Below are 27,652 nucleotides of genomic sequence, written 5' to 3' on the forward strand. Positions count from 1 at the left end.
CAAACCAACAGAACAAGGGGGAGCAAATTTTGCATTCATTGGATGTACACAGACAACTAAGAATGTTCATCGTGTTTCACTGTTGCAGTCATTACAATTGGGTTATCCTGCTGGCAGGCTACCCTCAGTCGGCCCGAATTCCAAAGTCTAGGTCCGGTAACTGTTGCTGTCGCCTCTTTCCTGACGTCACTGCACCAGTGGTATAATAGATGCCGCCGGCGCCATTTTCTTCAGTCTTTCTTGCTGCTCTGTGCCCGAAGCAAAAGCAGTTTGCAAGTGCCGGTCGGCCGACTCCTGAGATTTTCAAACTCGAATTTCAGATCCGAAGTCTTCATTAAAGCTAAGTACCCCGTTGGGGAAACTTTTTTTCTTGCTCCAGACCGATGTCAGAAAAAGTTAACAATTGTATTTCTTGTGGGAAGCAAATACCTTATAAGGATTTTCATTCTTACTGTATTCCTTGCCTAGGCCCTGACCACGACGTTACTAGCTGTCTGTTTTGTGCTAGATTTAACCAATGCACTATTAAGCGTCGGTACGATTTTGCCTTTCATTACTTTGGCCGAAGATTCAATTATATAATGCCGTGGGAACAGCCGATGACCGGAGTTTATAAAAAACGCAAGGAAAAGGACAGGCATCTGAGGTCCAAAACCGATGAGGCTTCCGCTAGGCCTGTCGCCGGTTTGCCGGTTCTCAGTGAGGCGCTTTCACAGCCCCTGACGCCTGCTACCTCAGAGCCACAGGCCGCTTCGACTCCCACGTGGAGCCAACTGGGCCACTGGAAACTCAAGGTACTGGACACTCTGAAACTATTCCCTCAGATGGGTCCGGAGCCGCTGAGCAGGCATCGGCTTCTGAGGATGTTTTCAGACCTACACAGTTATATGTAAAGCCAACCTCAGCTTCAAAGGTAAAGACTAAAGCAGCTCTAAAGACAAAGAAACAAGTACAGCATTCTCATGGACAGACTTCCATGCCTAAAAACAGATGCTTAAAATGGCCAAAGACCTAATTACTTTGATCAAGGGTTCCCATCCCCCTCCTGATAAGAGGCCTAGGCAAGAGATAGAATATGAATCTTCAGATCAGGTTTCCATTTCCTTTGATTCCTCTTCTGAACATGAATATTCCCTTCCTCCCTATGAGGATTCTGATGCTGAAGAATCCATCCCTTCAGCCTCGCTTCCTGAGGATTATTCTTTTGGGGAGACCCTGCATACTATGAGGGAGCATTTCCATTAGGAGAGCCAGGATTACTCTGAATCCATAAAAAGGCTCAAAGACTTATTACTTCAGCACAGACCCCTTGCTATTCCTCCTGTTTTAGACATTGTAGATGATGTTTATACAGAGTCTGGTCTCTCTCGTGATTCTTTACCACCAGCTCCTGTAAAGCCAGACAGAGATACTACAGGGTTCCGGATTCACATAAATTTCTTTACAAAAACCCTGCTGCTGATCCAGAAACTATTTCTCAGGGTCCCAAGAGGGTCCAGGCTGCCACAAAAACCCTATTCCCTCTGATTGGGATTCAAGGGCCCTGGACAGATGGGGAAAAAAGATTTATACTTCTGCTACCTTGGCTGTAAGAGCTTTAAATTGTCAGTTCCATATGCTTAAATATCAGCAATATCTTATGTCACTGCTTAAACAGAAAATGTTGACCAATTCAGAATGTGCAGAAAACAAAGAAATGCAGGATTTATTGCATGCAGCTGAACAAGTGGGAAAGCATACTTTGCAATGTGGTTTTCATTCTCTAGAGGCCTCTTGCAGGGCCGCAGTTACAGGTTCTGTCATTAGGAGGCATGCTTGGTTAAAAGAGCAGAATCTGCCTGATCATGTTAAAGCAAAACTATTAGATGCTCCATTGCAACATGATACCTTGTTTGGTGTTAAAGCAGAAGAAGTGTTGAAGAAAATGGAGGACAAAGCTAAATCTATGCAAACAGTGAAGGATTTCTTACAGGTACAGCCTCCCAGATTTAGCAGGAATCGGCCTACAAAGAATTGGTCCTTTCCAGTGTCGGACAGGCCACAGAGGCAGATACAGACGCCCCAGATGCAGATCACAGCTCCAAGGCTTATACAGGCCTAAGCAATGGGGTGCTTCTACCTCCAAAAGTGGAGAGGAAAAAATCACAGCCATACAAGAAACGGTCTCAATGACTTCCCCTACCAACACCAAGCACTTATCTTCTGGCTGCTCCTTTGGGGGGAAAACTAGCACTTTTTTCACACAATTGGCACAGGATCACCCAAGACAAATGGGTCTTAAATATCGTATCTCAAGGTTACAGGTTCCACTTTCACACCCTGCCAAGGCCAAACGGTATGCCAAACCTGCCACGCAATCAATGGGCAGAGGCACAAAACAAGTTCTATCCGTCATGGACATGAAAGCCATTCAACAAGTACCACAGCAAGAGCAGGGAATAGGATTTTACTCAAGGCTATTCTTGGTACCCAGAAAGGACAAAGCCTGGAGGCCAATACTGGACCTGTCTACCCTAAACACATTCCTGGATATTCCAAAATTCAAATTAACTCTGCAGCAGCTTCTGCCCATGCTGGGCAACAAGGCTTGGTTTGTGACATTAGACCTAAAAGAGGCATATCTGCATGTCCCAGTCAGACAGTCATGCAGAAGATACCTCAGATTTATGGCTAGCTCAATTCTCTGTACTGCCCTTTGGCTTATCTACTGTGCCCAGGGTCTTCACAAAGTGCCTGGCACCAGTGATTGCATTTTGCAGACAGAGGAATACAAATTTATCCATTCTTGGATGACTGCCTTATTCAAGCAGAGAAAAAGGACACTCTATTACAGCATCTTGAGTTTGTAAAAAGGTTACTAATTGGTCTAGGGTACACAGTAAACGAAAAGAAATCAAAACTCATACCTTCTCAAGAGATAATATTCCTGGGTGCAAGCTTAAATACAACTGCCCAGATGGCTCATCTCACACCAGACAAAGACAACTGACTACTTATTTCAAAATGTTGGCAAGAAAGTCCCAGTTATCTGCAAGAAAAATTCTGCAGGCTTTGGGCTTCATGGCATCCTGCATTCTACTAATTCCATATGCAACACTGCATATGAGGAAACTTCAATGGTATCTAAATGTTTGGACTCAACATTGCAACAGCCTGGAAACAATAATTACCCTCATTCCCTGCCTGTAACAGGAGTTTCGATAGTGGGAAAAAGCCTGTCACCTCAACACGGGACAGCCATTATCCATACCCACAGCCAGGCAAACATTGACAACAGATGCATCAGATTATGCCTGGGGGGCCCATATGGCAGGAAGATGTATTCAGGGCACATGGTCCACAAGTCAAATGCATCTACATATCGATCAAAAAGAGATGCTAGCTGTACAGAATGCCCCGACAGCTTTCAAGGATCTACTTTATCCAGGACAACTACTGATAGACAGACAGTACTACAGTCATGTGGTACATAAGCAGGGGGGACACACATTCCTACCCCCTCTGCAGACTAGCCATGAACTTGTGGGACACAGCATTGACTTATCAAGTACATCTGCAAGCACAATTCCTGCCAGGAAGGATAAATACTCTGGCATACTAACTAAGCAGAAACCTAATGGATCCCCACGAGTGGAAATTGGATCCACAAGTATTCAGCATGATAAAGAACTGGGGATGCCTGGACATAGACCTATTTGCCTCCCCTCACGAACTTCCAACTACAGAAATTCTGCACAAGGACTTATCACAAGCAAGCATGGAAAGTGGATGCTCTATCTTTCAGCTGGAAAAACCTAACAGTATATGCCTTTCCTCCTCTGCCTCTCCTTCCCAAGGTACTCCTCAAGGTCAGACTAGAAAAGCCAAAAATTATACTGATTGCCCCAGACTGGCCCTGCCAGCACTGGTACCCAATCCTAAAGAGTTTGTCTCAAGGTCCAGCTTGGACATTACCTCAAATTCCTCACTTATTGACCCAACAAGACAGATACTGCACAGCCAACTCAGGACCATAAACCTGGCAGCATGGCGGATACTGTAGCCATTCAAGGCACACCTCTCTCAAAAACGGTGATGGATGTTATTTTGGAGGCCAGGAGGCCTAGCACCAGAAAATCTTATGCAGAAAAATGGAAGAGATTCTGTGCCTGGAATCAGACACAAGGCGTTGACACGATTGTTCCAAATATTCCTCAGATTTTGCAATACTTAACTGAGATGCTGGATAAAGGCCTTTACTTTTCATCAATTAAAATTCATGCTTCTGCCATTTCAGCTCATTACAATACAAATCCGCCTATTTTTTTGCATCCATTACTAAAGCAGTACCTCAGAGGGGCAAAAAACATAAGACCTCCAAGGAGAGCCCCATTACCTGCATGGGACCTCAACTATGTCTTGGAACAACTCACACTGCCTCCGTTTGAGCCATCCTCTACAGCTGATATAAAATTCTTATCCTGGAAAACAGCTCTGCTCCTAGCAATAACCTCCGCTAGACAAGTCTCAGAGTTACAGGCACTCATGGCTGTGGAACCTTTTATTATTTTCCATCATGGCAGGGTTTCTCTGAGGACAAACCGTACGTTTATGCCTAAGGTAGTGTCCAGTGTGGCCCTTAACCAAACAATTCATTTGCCTACCTTTTACCCAAACCCACAGAATAAGGGTGAGAGACTTCTGCATTCTTTGGACATTCACAGACAGCTGCCTTCTACTTGGACAGACCCAAAGCTTTCAGAAAGACTGATCAGCTTCTGGGGGCATATGCTGCAGGATCACAAGGAAAGCCTATCTCAAAACAGACCATTTCAAAGTGGATAGGCAACTGCATTCGTTTCTGCTATTCTCAGCATGGCAAATTAGTACCTATGGGTATTAGGCCACATTCAACCAGAGCAGCAGCCTTCCTGAGAGGAGTACCAACCAAAGACATCTTAGAGGCTGCAACTTGAAGTTCAGTGCATACATTTACAAAGTACTACCACTTGCCTCTCTACTCAAAATCCAGGGCAGGCTTTGCCACTGCAGTTCTACAGGGCCTGATAGCCTCTCCTAATCGTATTTAGCACCAGCCTCCCAACCTTAGCTTTGGGATTCAACCCAATTGTAGTGACTGCAACAGTGAAACTTGATGAACATAGTACAGATGTTCATTGAGTTTCACTGTTGCAGTCATTACAATTGGGTTATCCTGCTGGCAGGCTACCCCGTAGTCAGCCTGAATTCCAAAGTCCTGGTCCGGCGTCGGTTGCTGTCGCCTCTTCCCTGAGGCCCTCTGCCCCCCCCCCCAGAGGATTACTCATTTGGGGTCACTGCTCCAGGGGCATTTAAGATGCAGCCGACGCCATTTTCTCCAGTCTTTCTTGCCACGCGGTGCCCGAAGCAAAAGCAGTTCGCAAGTGCCGGTCGGCCGACTCCTGAGATTTTCGAAATTGAATTTCAGATCCGAAGTCTTCAATAAAGTGAAGTACCTTGTTGGGGAAACTTTTTCTTGCTCCAGACCGATGTCAGAAAAAGTTAACAATTGTATTTCTTGTGGGAAGCAAATACCTCATAAGGATTTTCACTCTTACTGTATTCCTTGCCTAGGCCCTGACCACGACGTTGCTAGTTGTCGGTTTTGTGCAAGATTCAACCAACGCACTATTAAGCATCTGTTTAATTTTGCTTTACATTACTTTGGCTGAAGGTTTAACTACATAATGCCGTCGGAACAACCGACAACTGGAATTCATAAAAAATGCAGAGACAAAGAAAAGGACAGGCATCCGAGGTCCAAAACAGACAACAAAGCCTCTTCTAGGCCAGTCGTCGGTTCGCCGTGAGGCACTTTTGCAGCCTCTGACACCTGCTATCTCAGAGCCACAGGCTGTCTCCGACTCCCACGTGGAGACAACTAGGCCTCTGGAAACTCAAGGTATTGGGCCTACAGAAACTATTCCCTCAGATGGGTCCGGAGCTGCTGAGCAGGCATCAGCTTCTGAGGGTGTTTTCAGACCTACACAGCTTACTATCAAGTCCACATCAGCAGCCAAGACAAAGTCTAAAACACCAATAAAGACAATGAAACAAGTACAGCATTCTCCAGGACAGTCATCCATGCCAAAGAAACAGATGCTTAAAATGGCCGAGGACCTAATTACTTTGATCAGGGGTACCCATCCCCCTCCTGATAAAAGGCCTAGGCAAGACACTGACTATGACTCCTCTGACCAGGTCTCTATTTCCTCTGATTCCTCTTCAGAACAGGGGTATTCTCTTCCTCCCTATGAGGACTCTGATGCTGAAGAATCTATCCCTTCAGCCTCTCCTCCTGAGAATTACTCTTTTGGGGAAACCTTGCACACCATGAGGGAGCATTTCCATTGTGAGAGCGAGGATTATTCAGAGTCCAAGAAAAGGCTCAGAGACTTTCTTTTACTTCCTCAGCACAGGCCCCTTGCTATCCCCCCTGTACTAGATATTGTTCTTTTCAGAATCCAGTTTGTCGCCTGATTCTTTACCCCCTGCACCAGTCAAGCCAGATGGGTACTACAGGGTCCCAGACTCTCATAAATTTCTTTATAAAAACCCTGCTGCTGACCCAGAAACAATTTCTCAGGGTCCCAAAGGGACCAAGGCTTCCACTGCAAAAAAACCCTGTTCCCTCTGATAGGGATTCTAGAGCACTGGATAGATGGGGGGAAAAAGTTTACACTTCTGCTACTTTAGCTGTAAGGGCTTTAAATTGCCAGTTTCACATTTTTAAATATCAACAGTACCTAATGTCTTTGCTAAAACAGAAAATGTCTACAAGCTCAGAATGTTCTGACAATAAGGAAATGCAGGATTTATTGCATGCAGCTGAACAAGTGGGAAAGCATACTCTGCAATGTGGTTTTGATTCATTAGAGGCTTCTTGCAGAGCCACAGTTACAGGTTCTGTCATTCAAAGGCATGCTTGGTTAAAAGAACAAAGTTTACCTGATCATGTTAAAGCAAAATTATTGGATGCTCCATTACAGCATGATACTTTGTTTGGTGTTAATGAAAATGGAGGATAAAGAAAAATCAATGCAGACAGTAAAGGATTTCTTACAGGATGTTCATCGTGCCTACAGCTGCAGTCATAACAGATGGGTTCTCCTGCCGTCAGGCGGGTCCTCGGTCGGCCGAATTCCAAAGTCTAGGTCCGGCGTCGGTTGTCGTCGCTTCTTCCCTGACATCAGTGCGACAGGGGTATAAAAGAACCAGCCGATGCCATTTTCTTCAGTCTTTCTTGCTGCGCGGTGCCCAAAGCAGAAGCAGTTCGCAAGTGCCGGGTGGCCAGCTCCTGAAATTACGAAAGTTTTGCAACCGAAGTCTTCTTGAAAGCTAAGTACCCCGTTGGGCAAACTTTTCTTGCCTCAGACCGATGTCAGACAAAGTTAATAATTGTATTTCATGTGGGAAGCAAATGCCGCATAAGGATTTCCATTCCCTCTGTATTCCTTGTTTAGGCCCAGACCACGACGTCTCGGTCTGTCGCTTTTGTGCTACATTCAATAAACGCACCATAAAGCGTCGGACGGAGTTCGCCCAGCATTATTTTGGCCAAAAATTTAACTATATCATGTAGTCGGATACTCTGACTCCAGTTTTGTCTAAAAAACGCAAAGACAAGGACCGACACACGAGGTCCGTGGCCTCTACCGACACCATGCCAAAGCCGACTACACGTGGTCCGGTTCTCAGCGAGGTGCCTATGCAGCCCCTGACTACCGACGACACTACATTGGCGGTGTCTCCTGTGCCCGAGGTCGCAGGCTCCTCGGCCCACACCCCAACTACAGATACCGAAGCCACTCTTGGCGGTGAATCTCAAAATGTGGACAGGTCTACCTCCTCTCAAGGTGTCTTCAGACCTTCCTCTTCTTTTTCCATCAAGGCTTACACTAAGTCTAAAGCAGCCATGCATTCTAAGAGACAAGCTACACAAGGCCCATCTCCAGGCCCCATGCCTAAAAAACAGATGCTTAAAATGGCTGAGGATTTGATTACTCTTATCAGGGGTTCACAACCCCCGACAAAGGCCCAGAGTGGAGGAAGAATCCCCCTCCTCTGATCAGGGCTCCATTATTTCAGAGCACTCTGATGAACAGGAACATTCTTACTCCCCTTTTGAAGATTCTGATGCTGAGGAGTCCATCCCCTCTGTCTCCCCCCCCAGAGGATTACTCATTTGGGGAAACTTTGCATACCTTAAGGGAACACTTCCAATGGGAAGGCCAAGATTATTCAGATTCCAAGAAAAGGCTTAGGGAATTTCTCTTGCTACCTCAGCACAGGCCTCTAGCTATACCTCCTGTCTTGGACATACTAGATGAGTACTCGGAGGCCTGCCTTAACCCGGATACTCTACCTCCAGCCCCAGTCAAGCCTGACAGGTACTACAGGGTTCCTGACTCACACCAATTTCTATACAAAAGCCATGCTGCTGACCCAGAAACTATCTCACAGGGCCCCAAGGGAATTAAGGCCTCCACTGCTAAAAATCCATTACCTTCCGAGAGAGATTCCAGATCCTTAGAAAGGTGGGGAAAAAAGGTATATACCTCTGCCACCTTAACCATGAGGGCATTAAACTGTCAGTTCCATATGCTAAAGTACCAACAGTTTTGTTATCACAATTGAGAAGTAAAATGTCACAACCTGAACAACCAGACTTGAAGGAGTTGCAGGATTTGATGCATAGTGCAGAACAAGTGGGTAAACATACCTTACAATGTGGTTTTGATGCTCTAGAGGCCTCATGTAGAGCTGCTGTTACAGGATCAGTCATATGTAGGCATGCCTGGCTCAAGGAACAAACCTTACCAGATCATGTCAAAGCTAAATTACTAGATGCCCCTCTACAAAAGGATGTATTATTTGATGCTAATGCCAAGGAGGTATTAAGGAAAATGGAGGAAAAGGCTAAATCAATGCAAACAGTGAAAGATTTTCTACAGGTACAACCCCCACGTTTCAGTAGAAATTGGCCTTCCAAAAATTGGTCCTTTCCAGCCACGGACAGACCCCAAAGAGGTAGATACAGGCGGCAGAGGGCAATCCCAAGGATCGTTTAGAGGCAGACAGTGGCAAGCTCCTACACAAAGAGGTGGTGAGGATAACTCGCAACCATTCAGAAAGGAAGCCCAATGACTTTCCCCTTTGCATGCCAAGCAAGACTCAAATGGCAGCACCATTAGGCGGAAAACTGGCATGATTTTCAAATTGGCATATTGTCACAAAAGACAAATGGATCCTGGACATTATAAACAGAGGCTACAGATTCCATTTTCACACCCTTCCAAAAATGAGAGGCATGCCAAACCTGCCACACAAAGGGCAGAGGCACAAAGACTAATTTCAGATCTCATAGACATGAAAGCTATTCAAGAGGTACCTACGCATGAACAAGGTCAAGGTTTTTATTCCACACTATTCCTGGTACCAAGGAAGGGAAAAGATTGGAGACCTATTTTGGACCTATCCATTCTAAACACATTTCTACTCGTACCAAAATTCAAGATGCTCACTCTACAGCAGCTTCTTCCCATGCTGGGCAAGGAGTCTTGGCTGGTAACATTGGACCTCAAGGAGGCATACCTGCATGTCCCAATCAGACAAAATTGCAGAAGGATACCTCAGATTTCTTGCAGGTTCAACCCATTATCAATTCTCTGCGTTGCCCTTTGGCTTATCTACTGCGCCCAGAGTATTCACGAAATGCCTGGCATCAGTAATTGCCTACTGCAGACTTCAAGGGATACAAATATACCCCTATTTGGATGACTGCCTGATCCAAGCGGACAGCAAGCACATTCTTCTGAAACATCTGGCTTATGTAATAATGTTGTTGAATTCTCTGGGATACACAGTCAACAAAAACAAGGCTAATACCCTCTCGGAAAATAATTTTCCTGGGTGCCAACTTGGACACAAACACCCAGATGGCCTACCTCATGCCAGAGAAGCAGGGGCAACTAACTCAATACTTCAGAACACTAGCAAATTACACCAGGCTGACTGCAAGGAAAATCCTGCAGGCTCTGGGATTCATGGCATCTTGCATCTTACTAATCCCATGTGCAAAGTTGCATATGAGGAAACTTCAATGGTACTTGAAAAACCTATGGTCTCAACACAGCCACAGCCTGGAAACAATAATACCACTAATTCCATGTCTTCAAAAGGAATTTCTGTGGTGGGCTCAAGCATGCCAAGCAAACACAGGTCTCCCATTCAGCAAGCCTCAAGCAAAGCAAGTCATCACAACAGATGCCTCTGACTATGCCTGGGGGGCGTACATGATAGATCGGTGCTTTAAGGGCAAATGGTCCCAAAAAGAAAAGCACCTACACATCAAGTCAAAAGGAAATGCTAGCAGTAATAAATGCTATTATAGTTTTAAAGACCTCCTGCAACCAGGTCAGCTATTGATAAGGACGGACAACACCACAGTAATGTGGTACATAAACGGGGAGGAACCCATTCATACCCCCTATGCAGACTGGCCATGTCACTTTGGAACATGGTCCTGGACTTACAAATCGAATTACAAGCACAGTACTTGCCAGGCAAGGAAAACACGCTGGCAGACAACCTAAGCAGAAATATGACAGATCCACACGAATGGAAGTTGCATCCTCAAGTTTTTACAGAGATAATTCAAGCATGGTGAAGGCCAGACATAGATCTCTTTGCCTCCCACGAAAATCACCAATTGACAAAATTCTGCTCAAGTATTTTTCATCCAAAGGCCTGGAGAGTGGACGCTCTCTCTTTCAGTTGGACATCAATGACAGTTTATGCCTTCCCACCTCTTCCTCTGCTGCCCAACGTTTTATTAAAAACCAGAGCAGACAGACCAAAGATGATTCTCATTGCTCCAGACTGGCCAAGACAACACTGGTACCCACTCCTGAGGAGCCTGACACATTCCCCACCATGGACCCTGCCTCTAATGCCTCCTCTTCTGACTCGGCACAGCTTCAAAACTCTTCACAGTCAGCTAAAAACACTCAATCTAGCCACATGGAAGATTCCTTAGCATCACAACAGACCCTACTCTCCAAGGAGGTGCAGGATGTCATTTTGGAGGCCAGAAGGCCGTCTACCAGAAAAGCTTACTCCGCAAAATGGAAACTGTTTTGTGTCTGGAATGAGAAAAAGGGCCAGGATCCTGGAAAACTGAATTTACCTCAAATATTACAGTATCTAGCTGAGCTGCTAAGCAGTGGACTTTCTTTCTCCTCTATCAAAATCCATGCCTCAGCCATTTCTGCAGAATACAACACTGATCCACCCTTATTCTCTCACCCCCTCTTAAGACAGTTCCTCAGAGGGGCTAAGAATCTAAAACCCCCCAAGGAAACAACCAATACCTGCTTGGGATCTCAATTTCATTCTAGAAAAACTGACCTTGCCTCCTTTTGAACCAGCTGCCTCATCAGATTTGCAATATTTGTCCTGGAAAACAGCTTTCCTTCTGGCTATTACCTCAGCTCGTAGGGTATCGGAATTACAAGCTCTCATGGCTGTGCAGCCTTTCATCATCTTCCATCAGGACAGAGTTTCCTTACGAACCAACCCGTCCTTTATGCCAAAAGTGGAATCCCGGGTAGCTTTGAATCAGGCTATACACTTACCTACCTTTTATCCTAATCCTCAAAACAAAGGGGAGAGATTACTGCATTCCTTGGACATCCACAGACAACTGCGTTATTATTTGGACAGAACAAAGCCTTTCAGGAAATTAGATCAGCTCTTTGTGTCCTATGCTATAGGAGCTCAAGGAAAGCCAATTTCCAAACAGACAATCTCAAAATGGATAGCCCACTGCATACGCTTTTGCTATTCTTTTCATGGCAAAACTGTACCTACAGGCATCAGATCTCACTCCACAAGGGCCACGGCTACCTCTGCAGCTTTTCTCAGAGGAGTTCCTACCAAAGATATTTTGGAAGCAGCCACTTGGAGTTCTGTGCATACCTTCTCCAAGCACTACCACCTTCCATTATACTCCAGATCTAGAGCGGGCTTTGCCACTGCAGTCTTGCAGGGCATTCTGGCTCCTGCTAGTTCCACCTAGTGCCTACCACCCCTTTCTTAGCTTTGGGATTCTACCCATCTGTTATGGCTGCAGCTGTATGCACGATGAACATAGTACAGTTTTGTACCTACCATAAATGTAGATGTTTGAGTGCTAATACAGCTGCAGTCCAGGTTTCCCTCCCTCCTTCCCCTCTTGGGACAGGTCCTTTGGCTAACACCTCCTCATACAACCTGATTGGGGTATTCATTTATGGTGTATTTGCTTGCAACTACTGTATTTTGATTATATTGCATTGTTTTATTACACAAATTTATGTATTGCCTTCCTTCTGGGGGCACCTGACATCTGGGGCAAGAAAAACTGAAGAAAATGGCATTGGCTGGTTCTTTTATACCCCTGTCGCACTGACGTCAGGGAAGAAGCGACGACAACCGACGCCGGACCTAGACTTTGGAATTCGGCCGACTGAGGGACCCGCCTGACGGCAGGAGAACCCATCTGTTATGACTGCAGCTGTATTAGCACTCGAACATCTACATTTATGGTAGGTACAAAGCTGTACTTTCAGCCACCTAGATTTAGCAGGAACTGGCCCTCTAAAAATTGGTCCTTTCCAGTGTCAGACAGGCCACAAAGAGGCAGATACAGATGCCCAAGAGGCAGAGCTCAGCCCCAAGGCTCATATAGACCTAAACAATGGGGTGCTTCATCCCCCAGAGGCGGAGAAGACAAATCACAACCTTATAGGAAACAGTCCCAATGACTTCCCTCTACAAATGCCAAGCACTAAGCTTTTGGTAGCTCCCTTAGGGGGAAAACTAGCACTTTTCTCACAAAATTGGCAAAGGATCACCCAGGACAAATGGGGTACTGACTATTGTTTCTCAGGGTTACAGGTTACACTTTCACACCCTAACAAGGCCAAAAGGTATGCCAGACCTGCCACAAAGTCAATGGGCAGAGGCACAAAAACAAATTTCTGCTCTCATGGACATGAGAGCTATTCAGAAAGTACCACAGCAAGAACAGGGGCAAGGATTTTACTCAAGAATTTTCTTGGTACCCAGAAAGGACAAAGCCTGGAGACCAATACTGGACCTGTCAATTCTAAATACTTTCCTAGATGTTCCAAAATTCAAGATGTTGACACTGCAGCAACTTCTACCCATGCTGGGCAAGAAAGCTTGGCTAGTTACTTTGGACCTCAAAGAGGCATGCCTGCATGTCCCAATCAGACAATCTTGCAGAAGATACCTCAGATTCATAGCTGGCTCAATGCATTACCAATTCTCTGCACTGCCCTTTGGCTTATCTACTGCGCCCAGGGTCTTCACAAAATGCCTGGCACCAGTAATTGCATATTGCAGACAAAAAGGAATACAAATATATCCATACTTGGACGACTGCCTTATTCAAGCAAAGAGCAAGGACATTCTACTAAAGCATCTGGTGTTTGTAAAAGGGTTACTAATTTGCCTAGGGTACACAGTAAACTAAAAGAAATCAAAACTAGTGCCCTCTCAAGAGATAATATTCCTGGGTGCAAGCTTAAATACAACTGCCCAGATGGCTTATCTCATGCCAGACAAGCAAAGGCAACTGACTCATTACTTTCAAATGATGGCAACAAAGACCCAGCTACCCGCAAGAAAGATTCTGCAGGCTTTGGGCTTCATGGCATCCTGCTAATTCCATATGCAAGATTGCATATGAGGAAGATACAGTGGTATCTAAAAAGTGTTTTGACTCAACATTGCCACAGCCTGGAAACAATATTAACTCTTATTCCCTGCCTGCAACAGGAATTTTGATGGTGGGCACTGGCCTGTCACCACAACAAGGGACAGCCTTTCACTTTACCCACAGCCAGGCAGACACTAACAACAGATGCATCGGATTATGCCTTGGGGGCACACATGGCAGGAAAATGTATTCAGGGCACGTGTCCCATGGACCAAATGCATCTTCACATCAATCAAAAAGAGATGCTAGCCGTACAGAATGCCCTGACAGCCTACAAGGGTCTACTACATCCAGGACAACTATTTCTAAAGACGGACAATACTACAGTTATGTGGTACATAAACAAGCAAGGGGGCACGCATTCATACCCCCTCTGCAGACAAGCCATGACTTTGTGGAACACAGCGCTGACATACCAAGTACATCTACAGGCGCAATTCCTGCCAGGAAAAAAAAATACTCTGGAAGACGAACTAAGCAGAAACCTCATGGACCCTCACGAGTGGAAATTAAATCCACAGGTCTTCAGCATGATAACAAGGAAATGGGGATGCCCAGACATCTTTTTGCCTCCCCTCACAACTGCCAACTACAGAGATTCTGCACAAGGACTTATCACTCACAAGCATGGAAAGTGGACGCTCTATCATTCAGCTGGAAAACCGTAACAGTTTACCTTTCCACCACTGCCTCTCCTTCCCAAGGTGCTCCTAAAAGTTAGACAAGAGAAGCCAAAAATGATTCTGATTGCCCCAGACTGGCCACACCAGCACTGGTACCCAATCCTAAAGAGCTTGTTTCAAGGCCCAGCCTGGACTTTACCTCAAATTCCTCTTCTGACTCAACAAAACAATCAGATCCTGCACAGCCAACTCGGAACCTTAAATCTGGCTGCATGGCGGATAATGTAGCCACTCAGAACACATATCTCCCTAAAGCTGTTATGGATGTCATTTTGGAAGCCAGGATGCCCAGCACCAGGAAATCTTGTGCAGTAAAATGGAAGAGATTCTGTGCTTGGAATCCGGCACAAGGACATGAACCACTTGTTCCAAATATTCCTCAGATTTTACAATACCTAACTGAGATGCTGGACAAAGGCCTATCCTTCTCATCGATTAAGATCCATGCCTCTGCCATTTCAGCTCATTACAATACGGAACCTCCTATTTTCTCTCATCCACTGCTAAGACAGTACCTCAGAGGGGCAAAAAACATAAGACCCCCAAGGAGAGCACCAATACCTACATGGGACCTCAACTTTGTCTTAGAAAAGCTCACACTGCCTCCTTTTGAGCCAGCCAATACAGCTGATATAAAATTCCTATCATGGAAAACTGCTCTGCTCCTAGCAATAACTTCAGCAAGAAGACTCTCGGAGTTACAGGCATTAATGGCAGTGGAACCTTTTTATCATTTTTCATCAGGACAGGGTTTCTCTAAGGACAAACCCAACATTTATGCCAAAGGTAGTCTCCAGTGTGGCTCTTAACCAAACCATTCATTTGCCAACATTTTCCCCAGAATAAAGGGGAGTGACTTCTGCACTCTTTGGACATACACAGGTAGCTACGCTTCTACTTGGACAAAACAAAAGCTTTCAGAAAAACTGAGCAACTGTTTGTAGCATATGCTGCACGATCACAAGGAAAGGCCATCTCAAAGCAGACCATTTCAAAATGAATAGGACACTGTATTCATTTCTGCTATGCACAACATGGCAAGTCAGTGTCTAAACATATTAGGCCACATTCTACCAGGGCAGCAGCCACTTCAGCAGCCTTTCTCAGAGGAGTACCAACCAAGGAAATTTTGGAGGCTGCAACTTGGAGTTCAGTGCACACTTTTACCAAGCATCATCACTTACCTCTTTAGTCTAAATCCAGGCTTTGCCACTGCAGTTCTGCAGGGCCTCATAGCCACTCCTAATCCTATTTAGGCCCAGCCACCCTACCTCAGCTTTGGGATTTAACCTAAGTGTAATGACTGCAACAGTGAAACATGATGAACATAGTACAGTTGTGTACCTACCATTAATGTAGATGTTCGAGTGTATTCACTGTTGCAGTCCAGGTTACCCACCTCCATCCCCCTTTCTTTGCTGGGACTAATCTATACTTCTCTATCCTATACAACCTATGTGGTGTATTTGCTTGTAGATGAAGGAATTGTTTTTATTTTACTGTATATTTTTATAAGCAATATTTATTGCCTACCTTCTTGGGGGCACCTGACATCTGGGGCAAGAAAAACAGAAGAAAATGGCGTCTGCTGCATCTTAAATACCCCTGGCGCACTGACGTCAGGGAAAAGGAGACAGCAACCGATGCCGGACCAGGACTTTGGAATTCAGGCCGACTGCGGGTAGCCTGCCAGCAGGATAACCCAATTGTAATGACTGCAACAGTGAATACACTCGGACATCTACATTTATGGTAGGTACACAACTGTACTTTCTACTTACAGGACCAAATCTGTAAGAAAGTCTGAGCAACTGCTGGTGGCATTTGCTGCAAGGTCAGAGGGGAAGGCTATATCAAAGCAGACTATTTCTAAGTCGATAATCCACTGCATTCGTTTCTGCTACTTGCACCATGGTAAACCTGTGCCCAAGGGGATCAGGTCACATTCCACCAGGGCTGCCGCTCCCTCAGCAGCTTTTCTTAGAGGGGTTCCAACCAAAGACATTCTAGAGGCTGCTACGGAGCTCTGTTCATACCTTCACAAAGCATTATCATTTGCCTGTCTTCTCCAAATCCAGGGCAGCCTTTGCCACTGCAGTTCTGCTGGGCCTTATAGCCACTCCTAATGCTATTTAGTTCCATCCTCCCATCCATAGCTTTGTGATTCTACCCAAATGTAATGACTGCAACAGTGAATACACTCGAACATCTACATTTATGTTAAGTGTACACAACTGTACTTTTTCTGGAATGTTTTAGTATGGAGACAGTGTTTTGTTGTGGCATCACAATCTCAGTTGTGGCAGCCATTGTTCTATGAAGTCTTTGCACTAGTGTTGTGACATACATGTGTGGTTTGTGATGTTTTGTACTTGTGCAAACCAGGAAAAGTTTCATTGCTTTGATACTGTATATTATGCCATCTTATGGGTCAGCAGTCTGAAAGGTGATTAAATTTTCCAAAAATTTGGGCTATTTTGCTAGTAAGTAGTGTTGAATATTTTTGCCATCAGTAATCCTGTATCTGCACGTAGTCTTGTAGAGGGACAAATAAGCCACACTGGTGGTGTTGAGGGATGAAGCTTTGACTATGGCCCAAGCTTCACAAAATTAACAAGTGACTCTGTTACCCAACAGAGTAACAGGGAGGAAGAGGGCATATCTGTCCTGGGGTGGGGCGACTGTGATGGTAAGCAGATTGCTTGTTAAGCTCTGGTGGAGGCTGAACCCTGGGTGATTGGGCTTCATGGCATACTGATTCCATATGCAAGACTGCATATGAGGAATCTTCAGTGGTACCTAAAAAGTTTATGGAGTCAACATTGTCACAGTCTGGAAACAATGATTCCTCTCATTCCCTGCCTACAACAAGAGTTTCTATGGTGGGCAAAGGCATGTCACCAAAACATGGGATGGGCCTTCACTCTACCCCCTGCCAGCCAAACCTTAACAACAGATGCATCATATTATGCTTGGGGGGCCCACATGGCAGGAAGATGCATTCAGGGCATATGGACCCCAAAACAAATGCATCTACATATCGACCAAAAAGAGATGCTTGCTGTTCAAAATGCCCTGACAGCCTTCAAGAACTTACTTCATCCAGGACAACAACTAATAAAGACGACCACGGTTATGTGGTATATAAACAAGCAGGCGGGCACACACATACCCCCTTTGCAGATTAGCCATGGCACTGTGAGACACAGCTTTGACTTACAAAATACATCTCCAAGCTCAATTCTTGCCAGGAAAACAAAATACTCTGGCAGACGATTTAAGCAGAAACCTTATGGACCTTCACAAGTGGAAACTAGATCCACAAGTCTTCAGCATGATGAAGAAATGGGGGAGCCCAGACATAGATCTATTTGCCTCTCCTCAAAACTATCAATTGAAAAGATTCTGCACAAGGACTTGTCACAGACAAGCATGGAAAGTGGACACCCTATCCTTCAGTTGGAAAAACCCATCAGTTTACGCCTTTCCTCCACTGCCTCTTCTTCCCAAGGTCCTACTAAAAGTTAGACGAGAAACCAAAGATTATACTAATTGCCCCAGACTGGCCCCGCCAATACTGGTACCCAGTCCTAAGGAACTTGTCTCAATATCCAGCTTGGACCTTACCTCAAAGACCTCAACTACTGTCCCAGCAAAGCAATCGGATCCTGCACAATCAACTCCAGACACTGAACCTGGCAGCATGGCTGATCATGTAGGCATACAAATACCACCTCTCAGTAAAGCTGTGATGGATGTCATTTTGGTAGCCAGAAGGCCTAGTACTAGAAAATCTTATGCTGATAAATGGAAGAGATTCTGTGCTTGGAATCGAGCACAAGGAACTGATACAGCAGAACCAAATATTCCTCAGATATTACAATACTTGACTGAGATGCTTGACAAAGGCCCATCTTTCTCATCAATTAAAATCCATGCCTCTGCCATTTTGGCTCATTACAATACAGAGCCACCAATCTTTTCTCATCCTTTACTAAAAGCAGTATCTTAGAGGAGCCAAAAATTTAAGGCCTCCTAGAAGATCACCAATACCCGCATGGGACCTCAATTATGTGTTGGAAAAGCTCACCCTGCCTCCTGCCTCCATTTGAACCAGCTGCTACTGCTGATATAAAGTTCTTATCATGGAAAACAGCTCTGCTACTAGCAATTAGCTCTGCTACTAGCAATTACTTCAGCAAGAAGAGTCTCAGAGCTGCAGGCACTCATGGCTGTGGAGCCTTTTATCATATCTTACCCAGACAGAGGGTGTCTGAGGACAAATCCTTCATTTATACCTAAGGTGGTTTCCAGTGTGGCTCTTAACCAAACTATTCATCTGCCAACCTTTTATCCAATTCCGCAGAACAAGGGGGAGAGAATTCTGCATTCCTTGGACGTACACAGACAGCTAAGATTCTACTTGAGCAGGACTAAAGCTCTAAGAAAAACTGAGCAATTACTAGTGTCATATGCTGCAGGATCAGAAGGAAAAGCTATTTCAAAGCAGACTATTTCAAAGTGGATAAGCCACTGCATTAGTTTCTGCTACTTACATCATGTCAAACCTGTGCCCAAGGGCATTAGGTCTCATTCCACCAGAGCTGCAGCTACTTCAGCAGCCTTTCTCTTTGGAGTACCAACCAAAGACATTCTGGAGGCTGCTACTTGGACTTCCTTTCACACCTTTACAAAGCGTTTCTACTCTAAGTCCAGGGCAGGCTTTGCCACTGCAGACGTTCTTTGTGTTTCACTGTTGCAGTCATTACAGTTGGGTTATCCTGCTGGCAGGCTACCCTCAGTCGGCCTGAATTCCAAAGTCAAGGTCCGGCATCGGTTGCTGTCGCCTCTTCCTTGACATCAGTGCGCCAGGGGTATAAAAGATGCAGCTGATGCCATTTTCTTCAGTCTTTCTTGCTGCACGGTGCCCGAAGCATAAGCAGTTCACAAGTGCCGGTCGGCCGACTCCAGAGTAGATTTTCGTGTTAGAATTTCAGATCCGAAGTCTTCATTAAAAGCCAAGTACCCCGTTGGGGAAACTTTTTTCTTGCTCCAGACCGATGTCAGAAAAAGTTAATAATTGTATTTCTTGTGGGAAGCAAATACCTCATAAAGACTTTCATTCTTACTGCATTCCTTGCCTAGGCCCTGACCACAATGTTGCTAGTTGTCGGTTTTGTGCTAGATTTAACGAACGCACAATTAAGCGTCAGTACGATTTTGCTTTTCACTATTTTGGCAGAAGATTTAATTATACGATGCCGTCGGACCAGCCGACTACCGGAATTTACAAAAAACACAAAGAAAAGGACAGGCATCTGAAGTCCAAAACCGACGACGAGGCTTCTTCTAAGCCAGTCGCCGGTTTTCAGTGAGGTGCTTTCTCAGCCCCTGACTATCGCTACTTTAGAGCCGCAGGCCGTTACCGACTCCCACGTGGAGACAGCCAGGCCTTTAGAAACTCAAGGTATTGGACCTTCGGAAACTATTCCCTCAGATGGGTCGGGAGCCCCTGAGCAGGCATCGGCTTCTCAGGGCGTTTTCAGACCTACACAATTGTATGTTAAAACTTCTTCAGCTTCAAAGGCAAAGACTAAAGCACCTTTAAAGACAAAGAAACAAGTACAACAGCCTCATGGACAGGCCTCTATGCCTAAAAAAACAGATGCTCAAGATGGCCGAGGACTTGATTACTTTGATCAGGGGTTCCCATCCCCCTCCTGATAAGAGGCCTAGGCAAGAGACAGATTATGAATTTTCAGATCAGGTTTCCATTTCATCTAATTCCTCTTCTGATCAGGAATATTCTCTTCCTCCCTATGAGGATTCTGATGCTGAATCTATCCCTTCAGCCTCTCCTCCTGAGGATTATTCTTTTGGGGAAACTTTGCATACCATGAGGGAGCATTTCCACTGGGAGAGCCAAGATTATTCAGAATCTAAGAAAAGGCTCAGAGACTTCCTTTTACTACCACAACACAGGCCCCCTAGCTATTCCACCTTTGTTAGACCTTGTAGATGATTTATTTTCAGAGTCCAGTCTGACCCCTGATTCCTTACCTCCAGCTCCTGTTAAGCCGGACAGGTACTACAGGGTTCCTGACTCTCATAAATTCCTTTTCAAAAACCCTGCTGCTGACCCAGAAACTATCTATCAGGGTCCCAAAGGGGTCAAGGCTTCCATTGCAAAAACCCTACTCACTCTGACAGGGATTCTAGGGCACTGGACAGATGAGGAAAAAAAGATTTACACTTGTGCAACCTTGGCTATAAGGGCTTTAAATTGTCAGTTTCATATGCTCAAATATCAGCAATATATTATGTCACTGCTTAAACAGAAAACGTTGATAAATTCTGAATGTACAGAAAACAAAGAAATGCAGGATTTATTGCATGCAGCTGAACAAGTTGGAAAGCATACTTTGCAATGTGTTTTTGATTCTCTGGTGGCCTCCTGCAGGGCCACTGTTACGGGTTCTGTCATTAGGAGGCATGCTTGGTTAAAGGAACAAAATCTACCTCATCATGTTAAAGCTAAATTATTAGATGCTCCATTACAGCATGATACCTTGTTTGATGTTAAAGCAGAAGAGGTGTTAAAGAAAATGGAGGACAAAGCTAAATCTATGCAAACAGTCAAGGATTTCTTGCCTCCAAGATTTAGCAGACACTGGCTTACAAAGAATTGGTCCTTTCCAGTGTCAGACAGGCCACAAAGGGGCAGATACAGACGCCCTAGAGGCAGATCCCAGCCCCAGGGTTCGTACAGGTCTAAACAATGGTGTGCTTCTACCTCCAAAAGTGGATAAGACAAATCACAGCCATACAGGAAACAGTCCCAATGACTTCCCCCTGCCTGTGCCAAGCACTTATCTTCTGGCAGCACCTTTAGGGGGAAACTAGCACTTATTTCTCAAAATTGGCACATAACAACCCAGGACAAATGGGTCTTAGACATAGTGTCACAGGGCTACAAGTTTCACTTTCATACCCTGCCAAGGGCAAATGGTTGGCCCGACCTGCCAAAAAACCAATGGGCAGAGGCACAAAAACAAGTCTCATCCCTCATGGACATGAGGGCCATTCAACAAGTACCAGAGCAAGAGCAGGGACAAGGATTTTATTCAAGACTGTTCTTGGTACCCAGAAAGGACAAAGCCTGGAGACTAATACTGGACCTATCTATTCTAAACGCGTATCTGGATATACCAAAATTCAAAATGTTGATTCTACAGCAGCTTATGCCCATGCTGGGCAAGAAGGCTTGGCTTGTGACTTTAGACCTAAAAGAGGCATACCTGCATGTCCCAATCAGACAAACATGCAGAAGATACCTCAGATTCAAAGCTGGCTCAATGCACTACCAATTCTCTGCACTACCCTTTGGCTTATGTACTGCACCCAGGGTCTTCACAAAATGCCTGGCACCAGTAATTGCATTCTGCAGACAAAGAGGAATACAAATATATCCTTACTTGGACGACTGCCTCATTCAAGCAGAGAACAAGAACATTCTAGATTACTACCATGCCTAGGGTACACAGTCAACAAGCAGAAATCAAAACTAGTACCCTCTCGAGATAATATTCCTGGGTGCAAACTTAAATACAACTACCCAGATGGCTTATCTCACGCTAGACAAACAAAGGCAACTGACTACTTATTTCAAACTGTTGGCAACAAAGGCCCAGTTATCTGCAAGAAAAATTCTGCAGGCTTTGGGCTTATGGCATCCTGCAGTCTACTAATTCCATATGCAAGACTGCATATGAGGAAACTTCAGTGGTACCTCAAAAGTGTTTGGATTCAACATTGCCACAGTCTGGAAACAATAATTACTCTCATTCCCTGCCTGCAACAGGAGTTTCGATGGTGGGCGAAGGCCTGTCACCAGAACAAGGGACAGCCATTCACTTTACCCCCAGCCAGACAGACATTAACAACGGCTGGCGTCAGATTATGCCTGGGGGGCCCACATGGCAGGAAGATGTATTCAAGGCACATGGTCCGCAAACCAAATGTATCTACATATCAACCAAAAAGAGATGCTAGCTGTTCAGAATGCCATGACGGCCTTCAAGGACCTACTTCATCTGGGGCAACTGCTGATAAAGACAGACAACACCACGGTTATGTGGTATATAAACAAGCAGGGAGGCACTCATTCTTATCCCCTTTGCAGACTAGCCATGACTTTATGGGACACAGCATTGACTTACCAAATACATCTGCAAGCACAATTCCTGCCAGGAAAGATAAATACTCTGGCAGACGAACTAAGCAGAAACATTATGGATCCCCATGAGTGGAAATTGGATCCACAAGTCTTCAGCATGATAAAGAAATGGGGATGCCCGGATATAGATCTATTTGCCTCCCCTCACAACTGCCAACTAAAGAGATTCTGCACAAGGACTTATCACAGACCAGCATGGAAAGTGGATGCCCTGTCTTTCAGCTGGAAAAACTTAACAGTATATGCCTTTCCACCACTGCCTCTCCTCCCCAAGGTACTCCTAAAGGTCAGACAAGAGAAGCCAAAAATGATACTGATTGCCCCAGACAGGCCCCGCCAGTACTGGTACCCAATCCTAAGGAACTTGTCTCAATGCCCATCTCTGGACCTTACCTTATATACCTCATCTACTGTCCCAACAGAACAATCAGATCCTGCACAGCCAACTCAAGACCTTAAATCTGGCAGCATGGCGGATAATGTAGTCATACAAAACACACCTCTCACTAAAGCGGTGATGGATGTTATTTTGGAGGCCAGGAGGCCTAGTACTAGAAAATCTTATGCTGGAAAATGGAAGAGATTCTGTGCTTGGAACCAGGCACAAGGAATTGACACAGCTGTACCAAACATTCATCAGCTTTTGCAATACTTAACTGAGATGCTGGACAAAGGCCTATCTTTTTCCTCAGTTAAAATTCATGCCTCTGCTATTTCGGCTCATTACAATACAGAGCCACCAATCTTCTCTCATCCTCTATCGAGACAGTACCTAAGAGGAGCCAAAAATTTAAGGCCTCCAAGAAGATCACCAATACCTGCATGGGACCTTGATTATGTCTTGGAAAAACTCCCCCTGCCTCCTTTTGAGCCAGCCACTACAGCTGATATAAAGTTTTTTTTTCTTGGAAAAAAGCTCTGCTCCTAGCAATAACCTCTGCAAGATGAGTTTCAGAGCTACAAGCACTCATGGCTGTGGAACATTTTATCATTTTTCATCCAGACAGGGTTTCTCTGAGGACAAATCCGACATTTATGCCTAAGGTAGTGTCCAGTGTGACCCTTAACCAAATTATTCATCTGCCTACCTTTTATCTAAACCCACAGAATAAGGGGGAGAGAATTCTGCATTTTATGGCCATACACACACAGCTACGCTTCTACTTGAACAGAACCAAAGCTTTCAGAAAGACAGAGCAATTATTAGTAGCATATGCTGCAGGATCACAAGGAAAGGCTATCTCTAAGCAGACTATTTCTAAGTGGATAGGCCACTGCATTCGTTTCTGCTATTCACAGCATGGCAAGCCAGTGCCTAAGGGCATTAGGCCACATTCAACCAGAGCAGCAGCTACTTCAGCAGCCTTCCTCAGGGGAGTACCAACCAAAGACATTTTAGAGGCTGCTACCTGGAGTTCAGTGCACACCTTTACAAAGCGCCATCATTTACCACTCTACTCTAAATCCAGGGCAGGCTTTGCCACTGCAGATGTTCATCGTGCATACAGCTGCAGTAATCACAGATGGGTTTTCTGCCATCAGGCGGTCCCTCGGTCGGCCGAATTCCAAAGTCTTGGTCCGGCGTCGGTTGTCGTCGCTTTCTGACGTCAGTGAGGCCAGAGTATATAAGACACAGCCGACGCCATGATGTCCTTCAAGGATGCATCTGCAGTCCTTACAAATGGGTAGTCCTGTCGTCAGGCAGCCCTTCGGTCGGCCGGATTCCAAAGTCTGGGTCTGGCTTCGGCTGGTGTCGCGCTTCACCCGACGTCATAGCTGCAGTTATTCGGGTATAAAGGCATCAGCCGGCGCCATTTTCCTCAGTCTTTCTTGCCGGCGTGGCGCAGCAGAAGCTGTTCGCAAGTGCCGGTCGGTCAGAACCAGAGATTACTACTACCGAATACTACTCGAGGACTTCTAAAAGCTAAGTACCCGTTGGGGACTCTTTCTTGCCTCAGCCGATGTCAGAAAAAGTGAATAACTGTTTAACTTGTGGGAAACAAATACCTCATAAAGATTTCCACTCTTACTGCTTACCTTGTGTAGGCCCAGATCACGACGTAGCAACTTGTCTAGCCTGTGCTTCTTTTAACCGACGGATGCTTAGACGTCGGTCGGAATTTGCAGAGCAGTTTTTCGGCTCTGATTTTGCTTATACCATGCCGTCGGGTCCTCCGACCAAATAACCAAAACGCAGAAAAGGACCGACACTCGCGGTCCGCGGTTTCGGCCGAAACCGTGGTTAAGCCAACCACGAGTGTCTCGGTTTCGGCTGAAACCGAGCAAGCGGTTCTTCCCCCAGCCGAAAACATGCCTTCTACCGAGGCCTCTTCTAACCTGGTGGAATCGGCTTCTGAAATTCAACCTGCAGTTGCGGTTTCTCAGGAATTATCAGACACTATTCCCTTGGATATTTCAACCCCTGCACGTGGAGCTGCTAGGCCTCCTGCAGCCATGTCTATTAAGGCCTTTGCCAGGGCTAAAGCAGCTAAAGCTTCAAAAACTTTCAAGCCTGTCATGCCCCCCTCTCACAGGCCCAGCACCAGTTCCCATATGCTTTCTTTGGCAGAGGATCTCATTTCTTTAATTCGTGGATCCCAGCCTCATCCAGACAGGGACCACTCATCCTCCTCCAGAGAAGAGGCCTAGAGCAGAGCCCCCAGAGCCAGTATCCACAGATGATTCCTCTGATGACTCGGAACATACAGACCCTCCTGAGGCTCCTTATTCCCCTTACGAAGACTCTGATGCTGAAGAGTCCATACCTTCAGCCTCTCCACCTGAGGAATTTTCCTTTGGGGAAACCTTGCATGCTATGAGGGAACAATTTCAGTGGCAGGGCCAAGATTTCTCAGACTCCAGAAAAAGGCTTAGAACCTTTCTACATTTGCCACAGCATAGGCCTTTAGCTATACCTCCAGTTCTTTCTGTTGTAGATGATGCATTTAATGATGCTTGCACTGCTCCTGATTCATTACCTCCGGCCCCTGCTAAGCCCGATAGGTTCTACAGGGTCCCGGACACTCATCACCATTTATACAAGGCTCCTTTTGCAGATCCAGAGACTATCTCCCAGGGCCCTAAGGCTGTAGCAACTACATCTACTAAAAAACCCTCCCTCTGAAAGGGAATCCAGGTCCTTAGAGAGATGGGGTAAAAAAGTTTACACTTCTGCTACTCTGTCAGCTAGAGCTTTGAACTGTCAATTTCATATGATTCAATATCAAGAGTTTATGCTAGACCAGTTAACTAAAAAGCTGTCCTCTGAAGAATCTTTAGATAAGAAATATGTTCAGGAAATGGTACATAACATACAGCAGGTTAGTAACCATTCTTTAAAATGTGGCTATGATGCACTGGAGACTTCCTTTAGATCAGCCATGACTGGCACAGTTATCAGGAGACATGCATGGTTGAAAGAGCAGGCATTACCAGACCATGTCAAATCAAAGCTTTTAGATGCACCCATGGACAAGGTCAATTTATTTGGTTCTCCTGCACAGCAGGTACTGAAAAAGATGGAAGAGAAGACGAAATCTGTACAAACAGTGAAATATTTCTTACAGGTTCAACCTCCAAGGTTTAGCAGGAACTGGCCCTCCAAGAATTGGTCCTTTCCGGACTCCTCTAAGACACAGAGATGCAGGAATAGGCGTTCAAGAGGCAGAAACCAATCCAGGGGTGCCTACAGGGGACGCCAGTGGCAGGGTAACAACCAGCGAGGCACAGACGCAGCCACCACCACTACAACAACACAATCACAGTGACTTGGCTGTGGCAACCTACCAGGGAACAACTGGAAGCACCCTTAGGCGGAAAGCTAACCTTATTTTCAAAGAACTGGCATTGCATTACAAGAGAAAAATGGATTTTGCAAACTATAGACCAAGGTTACAGGTTCCATTTCCATACTCTACCAGGAAAGAGAGGAATGCCAAACCTACCACCTACTCAAAGGGCAGAAGCTCTAAAGCAAATATCTCAATTAGTAAGAATGAGAGCTGTGGAAAAGGTACCATCTATGGAACAAGGAAAGGGATTTTACTCCAGACTCATCCTGGTACCAAGAAAAGAGAGCAAATGGAGGCCTATTCTTGACCTGTCCGCTTTAAACACATTCCTCATTGTTCCAAAATTCAAAATGCTGACCCTACAGCAGCTTCTTCCCATGCTGGGCAAGGAGTCTTGGCTGGTAACTCTAGATCTCAAGGAGGCATACCTGCACGTCCCCATACGACCAAATTGCAGAAGATACCTCAGATTTCTTGCAGGATCCGAGCATTATCAATTCTCAGCATTGCCCTTTGGCTTATCTACTGCGCCCAGAGTGTTCACGAAATGCCTGGCATCAGTAATTGCTCATTGCAGACTTCAGGGAATCCAAATTTACCCATACCTGGACGACTGCCTGATACAAGCGGACAACAAAAGCAAGCTAACAGAAGACTTACAAAGAGTCATTTACCTGCTGCAAGCCCTGGGATATACAGTCAATATAAAAAAGTCAAGGCTGATTCCATCCCAAAGAATAACCTTTCTGGGTGCAGAGCTGGACACATCAAATAAATGGCATTCCTAACTGCAGAAAAGAAAGAGCAACTACCTCTCTACTTCTTGGCATTAACAAAGCAGAACCATCTAACTGCAAGAAAAGTACTGCAAGCCCTAGGCTTCATGGCATCCTGCATACTTCTGGCCCCTCATGCCAGACTGCATATGAGAAAGCTACAGTGGTACCTAAAGAATTTGTGGTCTCAACACAAGCACAGCCTAGAAACCAAAATTCCAATAATCCCATGCCTGAAGCAAGAGTTCCTATGGTGGGCTCAGGCCTGTCAATCAAACACAGGATTGCCCTTCTGCAACAGTCAACCAAGCCAAACCATCACGACAGACCTCGGTTGGGGGGCACACATGCTGGACAAGTGC

This window comes from Protopterus annectens, chromosome 2.part1 (assembly GCF_019279795.1).
Source record: "Protopterus annectens isolate FY-2018-M chromosome 2.part1, PAN1.0, whole genome shotgun sequence".
NCBI classification, from domain to species: domain Eukaryota; kingdom Metazoa; phylum Chordata; order Ceratodontiformes; family Protopteridae; genus Protopterus; species Protopterus annectens.